Raw genomic sequence first — 14,536 nt, 5'->3', positions numbered from 1 at the left:
ACGCGATCCGCTACCGCTGTTATTTATTTGGCGCCCACCGTGGTGGACAATTAATTAATGTAATAAATCCTGCAATCAAACGCGGATTGACTGTGAGATATAAGAAAAGAAAAAGTAAGGTAAAAAAAAACAGGAACAAAAACCGGAACTTAAGGTGCGAAAGAAACTCATGACACTAAATAAATCTAAAAGATCTATTAATAAAACCTAGGAAAAAAGACAACAAATTAAAAAAAATTACCAATTAAACTTAAGAGGGCAGACCCCAAAGGAAGATTGAAAACCATAAACTTAAGAAATGAATAAACTTAATGAAATGTTCTCTTGTCGGATAAGGTATAAATCATCTAGAGTGCAATGTATTCCTGTTGTTAAATTAGGCTGAATAAATTCTTTCTGATTCTGATTGTGATCATTAGCAAATTGTCAACTGTATCAATAATATGACGGGTATTGTCATAAGTTTTCACTAACTAACTAACTCTTCCTTTCGATAATAGTAACTGTTGTTTAAATTGGTTTAAAGGCTTCCTAGTCTCTTGACGTTTTCAAAACTACTCTGTGCTGAATGCTGAGTATTTAAATCTGATTACGATTCTGTTTAGTTGATATCACTATCTGTTATATGATTTATCTGAATTCGAGATATGGCGTCCGCCACTACATTGAGCCTGGTTTATAAATGATCTTCGGTGAGAAACTTTCAATGAAGTAGTACCAACGTTTCATTTCTACGTTTGGGTTTTTTTGTGACATTGCAAAAGGAGAAGGTTGGTGATCTGTTTGCATTTCAATCCCACTCAGTTCGTATTAATAATTTCGCAAATTTTTTAATGCCCATACAATAGCTAATAATTCCTTTTTATTTTTAGCATATAATTGCTTGGTTTTACTTAAAATCTTATAAATAAATGTTATAGGATATCTATCTTGTGATAAGACTATTGCTATGATTTCTATTTCTAGGATTTCTATTGCTATATCTGATGCATTTCTGGTTAACGTGAATTTCTTTTTGTAATCTGGTTGTACCAATTCAATATGTGCAATTAGACAGTCTTTTAAATTATTAAATGCTTCTACTACTGATTCATCTAGCTGTATTCAAGTTTTTTTGGATTCCCTTCGTGAAACTTTTCCACTTACTCCGCTCAGATATTTTGTTAGCGGTTTGGCAATTGTGGCATAATTTCGGACGAATTTTCTGTGAGAACCTGTTAATCTTAAGAAACTGCGTGGCTCTCTGATATTTTTCGGAATTGTATAGTTTTGTATTGTATAAATCTTATATGGATCTGTTTTAATGATATTATGGGAAACAATGTATCCCAGCAACTTGGTTTCTAATTGAAAGAATTTAGACTTCTCTAGGGAAATTTTCATATTAGCGTTTTGCAAAATCTGTATTATATGAATAAGATCTTTATAGTGTTGTTCTATAGTTTTTGAAAATATTATGATATCGTCCATATAGAGGTGACATGTTTTCGCCACTTGTTCTCTAAGTATGTCGTCCATTGCCCTTTGGAAAATTCTGGGAGCGTTCGTCAATCCCATAGGCATTTTCAGATATTCATATTTACCGTTATTAATGGAAAAAGATGTTTTTTCTATATCTGATTCTCTCATTAAAATCTTATAGAAACCTGACTCTAAATCAATGGCCGAGAAATACTTTGCCTTACGTAAATTGGCAAAAATTACTGAAGGATCTTGCATAGGGTATCTATCGGGTATGGTGTTTTCATTAAGTTTCTTAAAGTCTATTACTAATCTATGTTTAGGAGTTCCAACCTCATTTACTCCCTTCTTTGGTACTACTATGACCGGTGAATTATATGGGCTTTTACTAGGTCTGATTATTCCTACATCTAACATTTTACTTATTTCGTTATTAACGAAATCGTTAACCGAATAAGCATATGGATACTGTTTGCCATATACCGGTCTTTCATGTTCAGTGTTTATCTCTCCTTTCATATCCTTTCGGAACGGTAACTGTAAATCTATTTCGGCATGGCCTTCTTTGATCATAGCTATCATTTTCTCTCTGAGGTTTTCTAAATTATCTTCTTTTTATGTTATGGTGTTATACAATTTCATTTTTTTCGATTCAGAGATTGCATATTTTTGTATGTCGGATATTTCTACGTCGGGGAGTTCAGAATTTTTGCATCCCAAACTGTTAAATCGTTCATTGTCAGATAATTCAACGACTGCGTGCTCAGGATATTTGAATCCGAAACTATTAAAACTTTTGATGTCGTATAATTCAAGGACGGCGGGTTCAGGATATTTGAATCCCAAACTATTAAAACTTTTGATGTAGGATAATTCAACGACGGCGGGTTCAGGATATTTGAATCCCAAACGATTTATTTCTTTATTGAAGGATAATTCTTCGTCGGCGTGCTTAGGATTTTTTGATCCCAAGCTGTATAAACTTCGTTCTACCTTTACTGAATCACTTCTCATTTCTTTTTGTTCTTCAAAATATTTTTTTATTATATATTCCTTCAATGGAAGGATGGTTTTTCTTTCTATAAAGGTTAATTTGTTTAAAGATAGAACCTCATCATATATTAATTTCTCTTCATTATGTTTGTAACTTATAGTCCACTTTCCTGTATCAATAACAGCTCCGATTTTCTTTAATAGGTTAAATCCTATTAGTAGATCATACTCTATTCTATCTATTTCGTAAAAAACTTGTTTTGTGTTAAAAATAGTTATATTATGGAAATATTTAACTATCGAAAACCCATTTACTGTAGCAACTTTCTTATAAATTGATAATTCTTTTTTATTTTCGTAAATTCCCTTTTTTATATAACAGGAAGTTGCTCCCGTATCTATCAAAACTTTTAATTCTTTGTTTATTTTTTTATCTACTCTTTTTAAGTAGGGCAGACCTACTTCGGGGGCTGATCTAAAAAATGGTCCTCCTCAATGTTATTTATCCGCATTGCTTTATTAGCCGGTTGTTCCGACGTTTCATTTGGTTTTCGTTTCTGCGCTTGATTTGCGTTAGACTGATTATTCGGTACTACGTTTGCCCTAAAATGCTGAGCTTGGTAATAATTGTTATTATTTCTCCTATAATAACCGTTAGTATTCTCCCGATAATTTCTATTATTATTATTTCCCCTGAATTGATTGCTGTTCTGTCGGTTCTGGATTTGTATCGATTCGTCTACATCCATTGGTTCTGGGGCCTGATTTTGTTGTCTACTACCCAAGAAATAGGGTTGTCCCCATGACATGTTATTCCTCTGAAAATCCCTTTTTTGGTCGAATGGTGAACTATTAGTCCTAGGTTGTCGTTGGTTGAATCTTAAGGTATTGTAATTATTATTCCCTGAATTTCTGGGGCCACTGAATTGGTAGGCAAATTGGGCCCGAATGTTATTAGATTGCAATTCCTGTACCTTTGCCAAGGCATTCGGTAAATCTGGGGGATTCAATGAAAATAGGATTTCTGCAATGCCGCCGTTTAGGCCAGTGACAAAAATGCGTAAGGCATTGTCTCTAATTTTTTTATTTGATTCTTTGGTGATTTCACTGTCCTTTCCGTGAGTCATTATTGTCTTATTTATTAACAAGGTCATTTTCTTGTTAACCTCGTTATAGAAATCTATAATTGAAAGGTTCCCTTGTCGGAGAACGCTTAACTCCTGTTCTATTATGTAAATTGATCTCTTGTCACTGTAAACAAAGTCAAGTCGTGAAAGTATGGCATCAAAATTTAAAACTGTCCCGTGGTTGGTCCGTGCGTCATGTGCTGGTCCTGTTATTTTGTTTCTCAAAATTGTTAAGGCAATATAATATTGCTTACTTTCTTTCTTATATAACTTCACTGCAGTTTCTGCAGCTTCCCTCCATCCTACGTATTGGTTTAATCCACCATTGAAAATTGGTAGGGATTCTATTACCTTTAATGTGGTGTCATCTTTTATTGTCTCGTCTATTGTTTCTGCCTGATAATCTGATACCTGATCGGATTTAGTTTCTATTTGTTGTTTTAAATTTACAATTTGCTCCTGTACTTGTGAAAGTTGAAGTGCTATCAATTGTTTGACCAGATCTGCAGTGAGATCGGTCCTTGTTTGTGAGTTAATCATTTTTAGTTTTTCAAAATCTAAAGTTATTTGATCCACCTTAAATTTTTCTTATATGTTTGTTTTTATAATCTAATATAACCTAATTGAACTTATATATTTATTAATACAACTTTTGCTCACGAACTATCCGCTAGGGGTCGTCGTTCTTAGTTTGGCTGACAGATCTTCGAACGGGTCTTCCTTCTTGATTTGGCTGACAGGTCTTTGAACGGGTCTTCCTTCTTAAATTTCGTTGTTTAACTGGGTCTTCTGGGGGTCTTCCTTCTATGGTTTGGCTGATAGTTTCACTTTCTTTGTGTTTTGTTTTGGTTGGTTTTGTTTAAAAACTTTGGTTTTTTTGGTTTTTTTTTTGTATTTTTGAATTGTCTTGATTAGCTTTTGTATTTATTTGTATTTTGTATTGTATTTGTATTTGTATTGTATATTGTATTTATTTTTGCACACCCTAAGCTCCGGTTGGTTTCCTTTTTATCTCACTTTTTCTTATCTAATATCTCACAGTCACTCCGCGTTTTAATATTTGAAGGATTTATTCCATTAATTAATTGTCCTTCGGGTTTCGGCACGACGCAACACTTTTATTATTCGGTGCTTTTTATACAACGTCGCCCCACGTTGGGCACCAATTAAATAACTGCGGTAGCGGATTCCGTTTTTAAAAAGTTTTTATTTAACTTCTAGGTTCACAGATATAGATTTAAGTTGAGGGTCACAAAGGATTCCGGACAAAGGGTTTGCGCGATCTTAGTTTTTAGTTCGACTTTTCGGTGTCGCTTCTGGATCAAGACTGACTTGAACTTTTTGATCTTTGCATCGTCGATCCCTTTCGTGAATAGTTTTTCTATAAACATTTCAATTGATTTCGCCATCCCGAGTATTGGATTTCGTCATGCAAAGAGAGAACTGTAAAATGCCTAAAGTGCAGGATCTGCAGAAATATTTTTTTATTATATATTCCTTCAATGGAAGGATGGTTTTTCCTTCTATAAAGGTTAATTTCTTTAAAGAAAGAACCTCATCATATATTAGTTTCTCTTCATTGTCTTTATAACTTAAAGTCCCCTTTCCTGTATCAATAACAGCTCCGATTTTCTTTAATAGGTTATTAAAGGTTATTACAAATTCCATCTATTTCGTAAAACATTTGTTTTGTGTTAAAAATAGTTATATTATGGAAATATTTAATTATCGAAAACCCATTTACTGTAGCAACTTTCTTATAAATTGATAATTCTTTTTTATTTTCGTAAATTCCCTTTTTTATATAACAGGAAGTTGCTCCCGTATCTATAAAAACTTTTAATTCTTTGTTTATTTTGTTATCTACTCTTTTTAAGTATGGCAGACCTACTTCGGGGGCTGATCTAAAAAATGGTCCTCCTCAATGTTATTTATCCGCACTGGTTTATTAGTCGGTTGCTCCGACGTTTCATTTGGTTTTTGTTTCTGCGCTGGATTTGCGTTAGATTGATTATTCGGAACTACGTTTGCTCTAAATTGCTGAGCTTGGTTATAATTGTTATTATTTCTCCGATAATAACCATTAGTATTTTCCCGATAATATCTATTATTATTATTATTATTATTATTTCCCCTGTATTGAGTGCTGTTCTGTCGGTGCTGGATTTGTATTGATTCGTCTACATCCATTGGTTCTGGGGCCTGATTTTGTTGTCTATTACCTAAGAAATAGGGTTGTCCCTATTAGTATTCCTTTGGAAATCTTTTTTTTGGTCGAATGGTGAACTCTTTGTCCTTGGTTGCCGTTGGTTGAATCTTAAAGTATTATGGTTATTCACTGAATTCACTGAATAGCTCCTGTTCTATTATATATATTGGTCTCTTGTCACTGTAAACAAAGTCAATTCGTGAAAGTATGGCATCGAAATTTAAAACTGTCCCGTGAATGGTCAATGCGTCATGTGCTGGTCCTGTTATTTTGTTCCTTAAAGTTGTCAGGGCAATATAATATTGCTTACTTCCTCTTTTATATAGTTCCACCGTAGTTTCTGCAGCTTCCCTCCATCCTACGTGTTGGTTTAATCCACCATTGAAAATTGATAGGGATTATATTATTTTTAAAGTGGTGTCATCTTTGATTGTCTCTTCTATTGTTTCTGCCTGATAATCTGAAACCTGATCAGATGTGGATTCTAATTGTCGTTTCAAACTTATGATTTGTTCCTTTGCTTGCGAAATTTAAATTGTTATTAATTGTTTGACCAGATCTGCGGTCAGATCGGTCCTTGTCTCTGAATTAATCACTTCTAATCTTTCAAACTCCAAAGTTAGTTTATCCACCGTGTATTTTGATATTTTCTGCTTTTAGATTTTTGGATACTGCTACTCTAATTCTATTTCATCTTATATACTTAGTATTAACACTTTAATTTTCCCTTTTAACTTTTTATTTTTAAAATTATGGTTGCTCACTAACTATCCGGAAAGGGTCGTTTTTCTTAAGTTTGTGGTTTTAAATCTTCCTTTGGGGCCTGCCCTCTTAAGTTTGGTTGGTACATTTTCCGTTGGGGTCTTTCTTTTTAAGTTTGGTTGGTAATTTTTAATTTGCGGTCATTTTTCTTGAGTTTTGTTCCTGTTTTCTTTGCCTTACTTTTTCTTGTCTTATACTCGTATCTCACAATCACTCCGCGTTTGATTGAAGAATTTATTACATTAATTAATTGTCCTTCGGGTTTCGGCACGACTTTTTCCTTTCAGTGCATTTTATATAGCGTCGCACCACGTTGGGCTAAAATTCTATTAAAATTTAGTTTCACAGATATAGTCCTAAATTCAATGCTTAAAATGTTCCGGACAAAGAGCTTCTGGATCTAGACTGATTTGAACTTTTCGCTTTCTGCATCGTGAATCCCTTCCGGGAATAATTTTCTGTAAACACTCCGATTGAATTTCATCATCCCGAGTATTGGATGTCGTCATCCAGAAGATTGACAAATGTACACAATTTCTCAGAGCCCCTAAACAAAGCAGGTCTAAGCGCATTGAATCAGAAAGCCAACAATTAAAATTTCTAACTAGTTTTTAAGTCTTATTAAGAATGAGATGGCAAATACACAGCAATGTTTATTCTTAGTTGAAGCACTTCATAATCTGATCGGATGTGAATTTGTTTGTTTTCTCAGGGACAGTATGGGAAAATTTGTACAGTATTTCTGAATTTTGATTCGGCCCGAAACACAAATTAAAAATCTCTAGAAAAATGTAATAACTGAATTTGTTGTCATTGCCCTGTACTATTTTTTCGTCAATCTCAACATGGATCTGACTCCTCGTGTGGACAACTGGATCAACATCGGCCACACTCGGGTCCGAGCACTCTTGTTTCGCAGCGAAAGCGGCGCTTTCGTACGCCCCAGATCTCCTTAATCGCAACCTCGAGCAGCATCTGGGGATTGGCCTTCCAGGACGACAACACACTGATATCCTGTGGCGCTTGCGACGGCGTGATCAAGGTGTGGAATCGGCTTTAGGAAGGAGCCGCTGCTCATGCACAAGCTGCCTTGTGTCGGCCACTCGGCCGCGACTCTTTGCCAACTGTGTGGACAAAACGATTTACAGCTACAATCTGCTGTCGTACTACCCCTAGTCGCTGGCCTGCTAAAAGGGTCTGCTGAATTCCACCTTCTACATAAGGTCCCGCCTGAGTCCGGATGAAAAGTACCTTTTGAGTGGCAGCAGTGACGAGCGGCCGTACATCTAGAACCTGGAGCATGTAGAGGTGGCACTGTCGGGCCACACGGTCGAGGTGACCTGCGGGGATCGCCTGGGGATCCTCCTACGGCTGGCGCGTGGAACCCGATCTGCAGGGTCTCAGTGAGGCCGAAAGGGCGGACAAGTGTCGCGGCCCCGCGAGCACGGCTCTGGCCACCGGCAAACAAAAGTACAACCTGAGGGATCTGAAGTTTGCGGCACGCTCGCTAAAGCACCTGATAGACCAGAACCCGCAGAAGCGCCCCAAGCCCCTGGAATCCCGTGAAAGGCGACTCTTCGAGCCGCCCAGCCCAGAGTCCACCTGCAGGCACATTTAGCTGCCGGCGATTGGCGAGGAAGAGGCATCGCCCAGCAAAAGGCAAAAGTAAAACGTCGCCGCTGATGATATTTCCCTGGTGACCAAGCTGCTAAGCCTCAACGGTCCACTCGCGGCTGAGAGAGAATGTCAACCACATCGGCGTCGGCAACAGCTGCCTCTGGGGGAGCTGGCCAGCAGCCCCTCTCCTCTATGATCTACTCGCCCACCTCGAACCTGCCCAACTACGTGCTGTACGGGCAGGCACTGCATCTGGCCATCCTGTCGCCTAAGCGCAAGCAAAAGCTGATGAATGCTTCTCTAGTGCCTGCGCCTGTTTCAGTGTAGTCCCCGCTTAAAGGCCACTCCCCGGCGCCGCATCTCGCACACTGATGCTGCAGGTGGTGCGGGCGGATCAAGCAAAACCATACCTCAGCACACCCACTCCCAGCCGCCGGAACAGTCAGATGACGCTGCTCCGTTTCTTCAGCGTTCAGTTCAGCAGCAGCGTTGCACCAGACGAGACGGCGACAGTGTCGGGGCCAAGCGATGTATCGCCGCCTCCGGTGGCCACGCCGCTGACACCGCGAACGCCTACGAAAGCGGTGGACAGCAATTAAGATGTCGCCTGACAAATGGGGATCATCGTATCCTCTTCCCGTGTTATTGTACCGTTAGTTTTAAGCGGACATTGTAGTAAGTTAGTTTATGTAGATCCTAGCTTAAACCTTTTTTTCGTTTGGCGCATTGTACAGCGCCAATACAAAAGACTGTATCTTGGACTTTCTCCGTAGAGCTAGGTTGAACATGGGCCAACTGAACTGCAACTGCGCATATTAGTATATCGTATTATTGTGTGGGCATCGAAAGAAAAGAAACTTACAGAATACCTGAGCCGTTGAAGATATTTTGGCTGATTAAATAATATTGGATTTCTTCAAGGAAAGTTAGAAAACTAAATCCAATCCAAGATTAAATCGAAATCGCTTTGAATGGGGTCTTTAACACCGAAACTCAATCGCCCATAAGGCCATTGATCATCCACAAATGCAATTGATTGACATCGATCTAGATTAACAGAATTACAAATCAATTTTAGAAATCCAAATTAACAGATTAATAGAACAATAAATAACATAATCAGCGTTCTCGCAATTTTATTTATTTTTATATTTTACTTTAGTTCGAATTAGGCGCATAGCTTTTCTTGCTTACTTGTCACATTGTCCCATACGATTATGGCCAGATCATCAGTCGTCACCGTTGTGTACACCGGCTCGGCCTTTGCAAATTGTTCTTATTAGTCGAGGCGGTGGCTGCGGGTCCGAAGTATCAGAAGAATCGTTGCTGGCGTACCATTGGGGGCAGTGGTCCCATCGATCATCATAGATCGAGGTTGACACTTTATTCACAAATACTCACATATCCATAGGTGGGGATTCCATTATCTTCTACGAGCAGCAGCAAGAGCAAACGCTGGCTGAGAAATTCCATTTAAAGTGGAATGGACCTGCAGAGTTCTGAGTAATAACCATCTTTCTTTGTACAAGGTAAATGAACACTTCCACTACAAACCACTTGCAGGCGCTGAACATTTTCTTAATTGAATTCGAAGGATTTGCCGATCGTAGCACCAGGACGAAGTTGCGTTCCACACATTGCTGCACCTGCTAAATATGTAAAGCAGAACTAAAAACCAAGGCACAACCTACTGACTGAAATGAAGCGGGCTACTGTGTAACTTAAAAAATCCCAAAAAGTTTTGGTGGCCGATGTAACGCCTACATACGATGTGGGCGTAAGATATTTTAAATGTTCCCACGCTGCAGTCCTGCTGTCTCTTATCCTTCTACAGTGTGGTCGACTATCTACATTTAGACAAATTCTTAGGGAAGTCGACATTAACATATGGGTGTGGGAGCTGGAAGCTCCTATGATGTCTTTTGTAACAGCTGAACTGCTCCTTTTACCTCTCTTTTACCTGGCTGTGGCTGCTCTGTTACCCTTTTATATTCTCCACAATAAGCTTCACTGCTGTTGAAGTCTACATATGCTCTGAAAACCTTTGCTCTTTCCACAGATGGGTGATTACTTGCCGAGAAATTCAAGTTAGTTCAAGTTCAAGCGCTATTGGCATAGTCGGCGGGTGTCCACATCTTTATGGAATTGGAATTGGACATTTCGACTTCATCCTCAGCTGGCTGGTGAAGCCAATGCAGCGACAGTCCAGGCCAAACTTGTTATTGAAGACAAAGTTAGGACCGGCGCGATGGGAAATCTGGACTTGGACTATCTGCTGATATAATTTGTATAACGTTTATATAAATTAAATAAAATTTAACAAATACTCCAACTAAATTAACATTGCGTTCAACTTTTTAAAGTAGTATTAACTTGATTAGCTAATAGATACGTAGATATAAACTACAGTTGTGAGGCTATTCCTGGTAGGGGCTTCATCAGTGTTGGGATCTGCCCAACTTGTTCTCCGCAAAGCTGCGGAAAATATCAATATTTACATATGTATGTATTTTTTGTTTATATGGACATGGATAGAGGCCAGAGGCGTACCTAAATTTCTCGGGAATGCGTCAGATCTCACAGTCTTGGTTATGGGATTTGCAGTGGTTCCATGGTGTTATTGTAACCTGTGTGCAGGTGCAGTGTGCAGTGTGCAACCTGTAAAGTCCCATAAAGGGGTATTGTCTATCATATGATTAGTGGATCCCCATCTAGAAGGGAAGTCCCACTAAGGTGGCTCCTAGTGTACTAGGTCTGTTAATATTTATTATTTATTATTATTTATTATACTCATTTTGAGTATCGGGCTATATTAGATTTGTGGTACAAATTGATTTGTGTAACGGCCAGCAGAAGGCGTTTCCGAATCCATGAAGTATATATATTCTTGATTATCATCAATAGCCGAGTCGATTGAGCCCTGTCTGTCTGTCCGTCCCAATTAGCGCCTAGTGCTCAAAGACTATAAGACCTAGAGCAACGATGTTTTGAATCCACTGGGCTGTACGCTCCTTTGCGGGAAAAAAAGCACCAGAACTAGACGGGACCTTCCCAGCCTTGTTGCAGGTGACCAAAGGAGCTTTATCTCATGGCTTTCCGCAATATACTCAGCATGTCTGAGTACAGGCTATATCCTTATCCCATGGACGACCTCGAGAGTTGTGTCCCTCCCAAAGTCAGGAAAGTGCAGCCATGTGAGTCCCAAGGATTACAGACCGATAAGCCTTACCTTCTTTCTACTAAAAACACTGAAAAAGCTGTAGGATTTGCCCATCAGGAGTGTGGTAGGGGGACTGATGTCAACTGATGTCAACCAACATGCCTACACCAAAGGAATCGGTGGAGACGGCACTACACTCGTTAGTAGTCACCATCGAGAACGCTCTTCAGTATTCAGAGTATTTGTTGACATCTCCCCCCACTATCCGGATAACTAAGGGCCATACCGGCCAATGCGTGGCCCCGTTGAGGGCCGTCTGGGTTAACCTAACCTAACCTAAGTAGCTGCACGTTTCGCACCTAACGCATATATGCATACATGTATAGAGCATTGTCATCTTGTCCTCGAATCGCGGCAAGCAGCAAAGGAAAGATTTCTCATCGGGAATTAAGAATATAATTGCATTCGCATCCACACAAGAATCTGTACTATTGGCTCAACAGATATTATGCTTAAGAAAAGCTCCAAGCTTTAGTGGAATGGAATCATTTCCGAGAAGGTCAAACCGTCTTGGAAAATAAAAAGAGTTACGAACTTAAGATACTAGTAATTTAATGAAAACTCATTGAAAACCACCTTTCAAAAGTAAAGTACTTTTGACTAAAGGGTTCACCACCTGACCTTTGGTTCTTTGCAACGATAAAACATTTAAGGTGGACGAATTTCCCCGATGGATAGCTTTTGAGACAGCCCATGTTGATGTTAATGAATTATGCAAAATGTGAATAGTTTTACCGGAGCTATTAGGATTGACTGATGGCACTGTGCACTTGATGGACCAGTTCGCGAGTGTGACGCTCACTAACTAACTGCAACTTGACCGAGGCACTGAGAGGAACGGAGATCAGTTTGCCAGACATTAGTGGAACGACATGGTTGGGGGGCACCTCAGTGCCCTGGGTCACCGGCGCAGGGTTTTGTTGTTCCATGGCCGCATTAGTGTGTGCCTGTGCGTGTGCGTGACGCTAAACTTTCAGCCCATTTGGGCTTTGGATTGGTTTACTTTTTAACTGAATTCCTCGAGCAAAAGTCGCTTAAAGGGCAGCCACAATCTGCTCCCTCTCTCCCACCATCACCATCACCATCCGTGTGTCTATTATGCACACTTGCTATGCCCTTGCAAAGGATATTATGATTTCTATGTTTGCAACGAAAAGAGATAAGTATTTATAAAAGATAAGTATTTCATAAAAAGTTGTACGATTGTCCAACGAGCAAACGGGGCCCATTTGCTTAGAGTAATTTACAATTTTCAAATTCCTATCAAATCTGTTGTCTAAAAATGATTTAATTCTTAAAAAACTTTTCATTCCTTTCAATTGTTATTCAACATTTAAGAGCAATGAAACGAGTAGTTGCACTACCATCTCTGGAATAGATATTGTACCGCTCTGGAAAAGTAAATAAATTCGAATACTTAGAACCATAGCACGAAAAACATGCTTTCTATGCTGTCTGCTCACCGAAAGGACTGAGAAAATCTACCCAGACTCGCTCTCTCTGTTGAAGCTCTCTTTCGAAGAGTGTCGTTCGGTTATCAGCAGCTGAGCAAAACGAGCCAAGTGGAAGCACTAGGTGTATGTTAGTTGCATTAGGTTTTCGTTGTTGCTTTTCTATTTGCCTGTAAATCGCAGGTAAAGCGTAGATGAGGAAGGGTGAAAGGACTTTTGGAAAATTTTGCTCAACGAAGTGCCTCATGAGCAAAAAGAGAGCGACAAAATACTCTCATTGGTTGATCAAAGAGCGCATTGAGAACAAACGAATTCGACGTATCGTTTCGATTCCGTTTTTAATCGGGTCCACGGGCAACAGATTTTTTTATGACTGCTTGCAAAGTAATACCATATTTTTCGAGCCCTGCTTACAACGCTCGAACAAACCACGTTAGAGTTCTTATTCCTTATAGGTCGGATAACTATATCAAAAAGCTATAACCCATAAGGATATTAGTTTATGTGTTTATTCTTACCTTTCAATCAGTTTCAATGTACATACATATGTATCATCATAGAAGTCAATCAAACTGCAAGAGTGTCTCAAGCTTCGGTTCTCAAAATCTCACAGTTCTCTATTGTTTGGATTGCAATTCAAATTAATATTGTTGGAGCTGCGCACACACATAAAAACACACGCAGGCAGACACACCCCATTTGCAGTTAAATGCAAAACTTTTCGCCCAAAGTCATCTACAATAAATAGTCTCGAGAGCTCCATGGAAAGGGGGATTGCGGGGGGGAACAGACTAGGTGTGTGCGCCTGTGTGGCATATTCTGGGGGCAAGGGAAAGTTCATTAACTTTGTGGCAAGCGTCCAACAAAAAACTGACATTAAAAAATGGTAGCTACTTATCAGCCCCGAGGCCCGACATCCGAACACACCAGAACAGAGAATATTTATCAAAAACCTATCGCGTTGGGCTCACGCATATGTTATGTGAAATTCAAATTTTGAAACAGAATATAAACAAAAACGAGGGGGAACGTTGTAAGTTGCTGCGGACACCGCAACTCTACAGTTATACCCGATACTAAGTCAGTATGGCTCTCCTCCGGCAGACGCCGCTAATAAAAAACGACACGACGAAGAGTGCGTGCGAGAGAGACAGAAAATCAATCTGTGCGTGACGTCGGGCGCTGCGTAGCCAATGCAAATTGATTTGTTCCTTTTGGCTATAAAAATTATCTGATCTGATCCGGACTCAGCAATCTGATAGATATGGTCATTCTCTATGATTCTGCGTTTTTAGTTTTCTCGAATCTGCAATATTGTGGATGCAACAGATTCTCGTCCTTTGTGGGGCGGAAGGGGGTGGGGCGAAATTCTGAGATATACGTTTTATAGTGAGATCTAACAGAAGTGCGGATACCAAATTTGCTTACTCTAGCCTTAATAGTCTCTGAGATTTGTGGTTGCCCCAGATTTTCGTCCTTTGCGGGGGCGGAAGGGGGTGCGGCGAAATTTTGACAAGGTCAAATATCACAGGAGTGTGGATACCAAATTTGGTTGCTCTAGCTCTTATGGGTTCTGAGATCCTTGAACTCATATTTTGCAATTGGCTAAACCGACCATGAAACCTGTGTGTTAGAGTGAGACAGAGCGAGAAAGAGTGAAATTGTTTTCGTGATTCTGGCTATAATAATTATACGA

At 39.2% G+C, this 14,536-nt stretch overlaps 1 long non-coding RNA gene and 1 pseudogene across 1 annotated transcript; one reads left to right on the top strand and one right to left on the bottom strand.

The window, feature by feature from the left end:
* Window positions 1-7,271: 7,271 nt before the first annotated feature.
* Window positions 7,272-9,038, top strand: LOC6603764 (annotated as a pseudogene).
* Window positions 9,039-9,186: 148 nt separating this feature from the next.
* LOC113566550 lies at window positions 9,187-9,895 on the bottom strand. The gene is made up of 3 exons (XR_003409134.1): window positions 9,571-9,895; window positions 9,327-9,464; window positions 9,187-9,216 (listed from the first exon to the last, which is right to left on the bottom strand). It is a non-coding gene; the product is annotated as an uncharacterized LOC113566550 (long non-coding RNA).
* Window positions 9,896-14,536: the final 4,641 nt, after the last annotated feature.

Source organism: Drosophila persimilis, unplaced genomic scaffold, assembly GCF_003286085.1.
Source record: "Drosophila persimilis strain 14011-0111.01,24,50 unplaced genomic scaffold, DperRS2 tig00000766-arrow-arrow-pilon, whole genome shotgun sequence".
Taxonomy (NCBI): Eukaryota; Metazoa; Arthropoda; class Insecta; order Diptera; family Drosophilidae; genus Drosophila; species Drosophila persimilis.
Note: the sequence above shows the minus strand (reverse complement) of the source record. Positions and strands in the feature narration are given on the sequence as shown.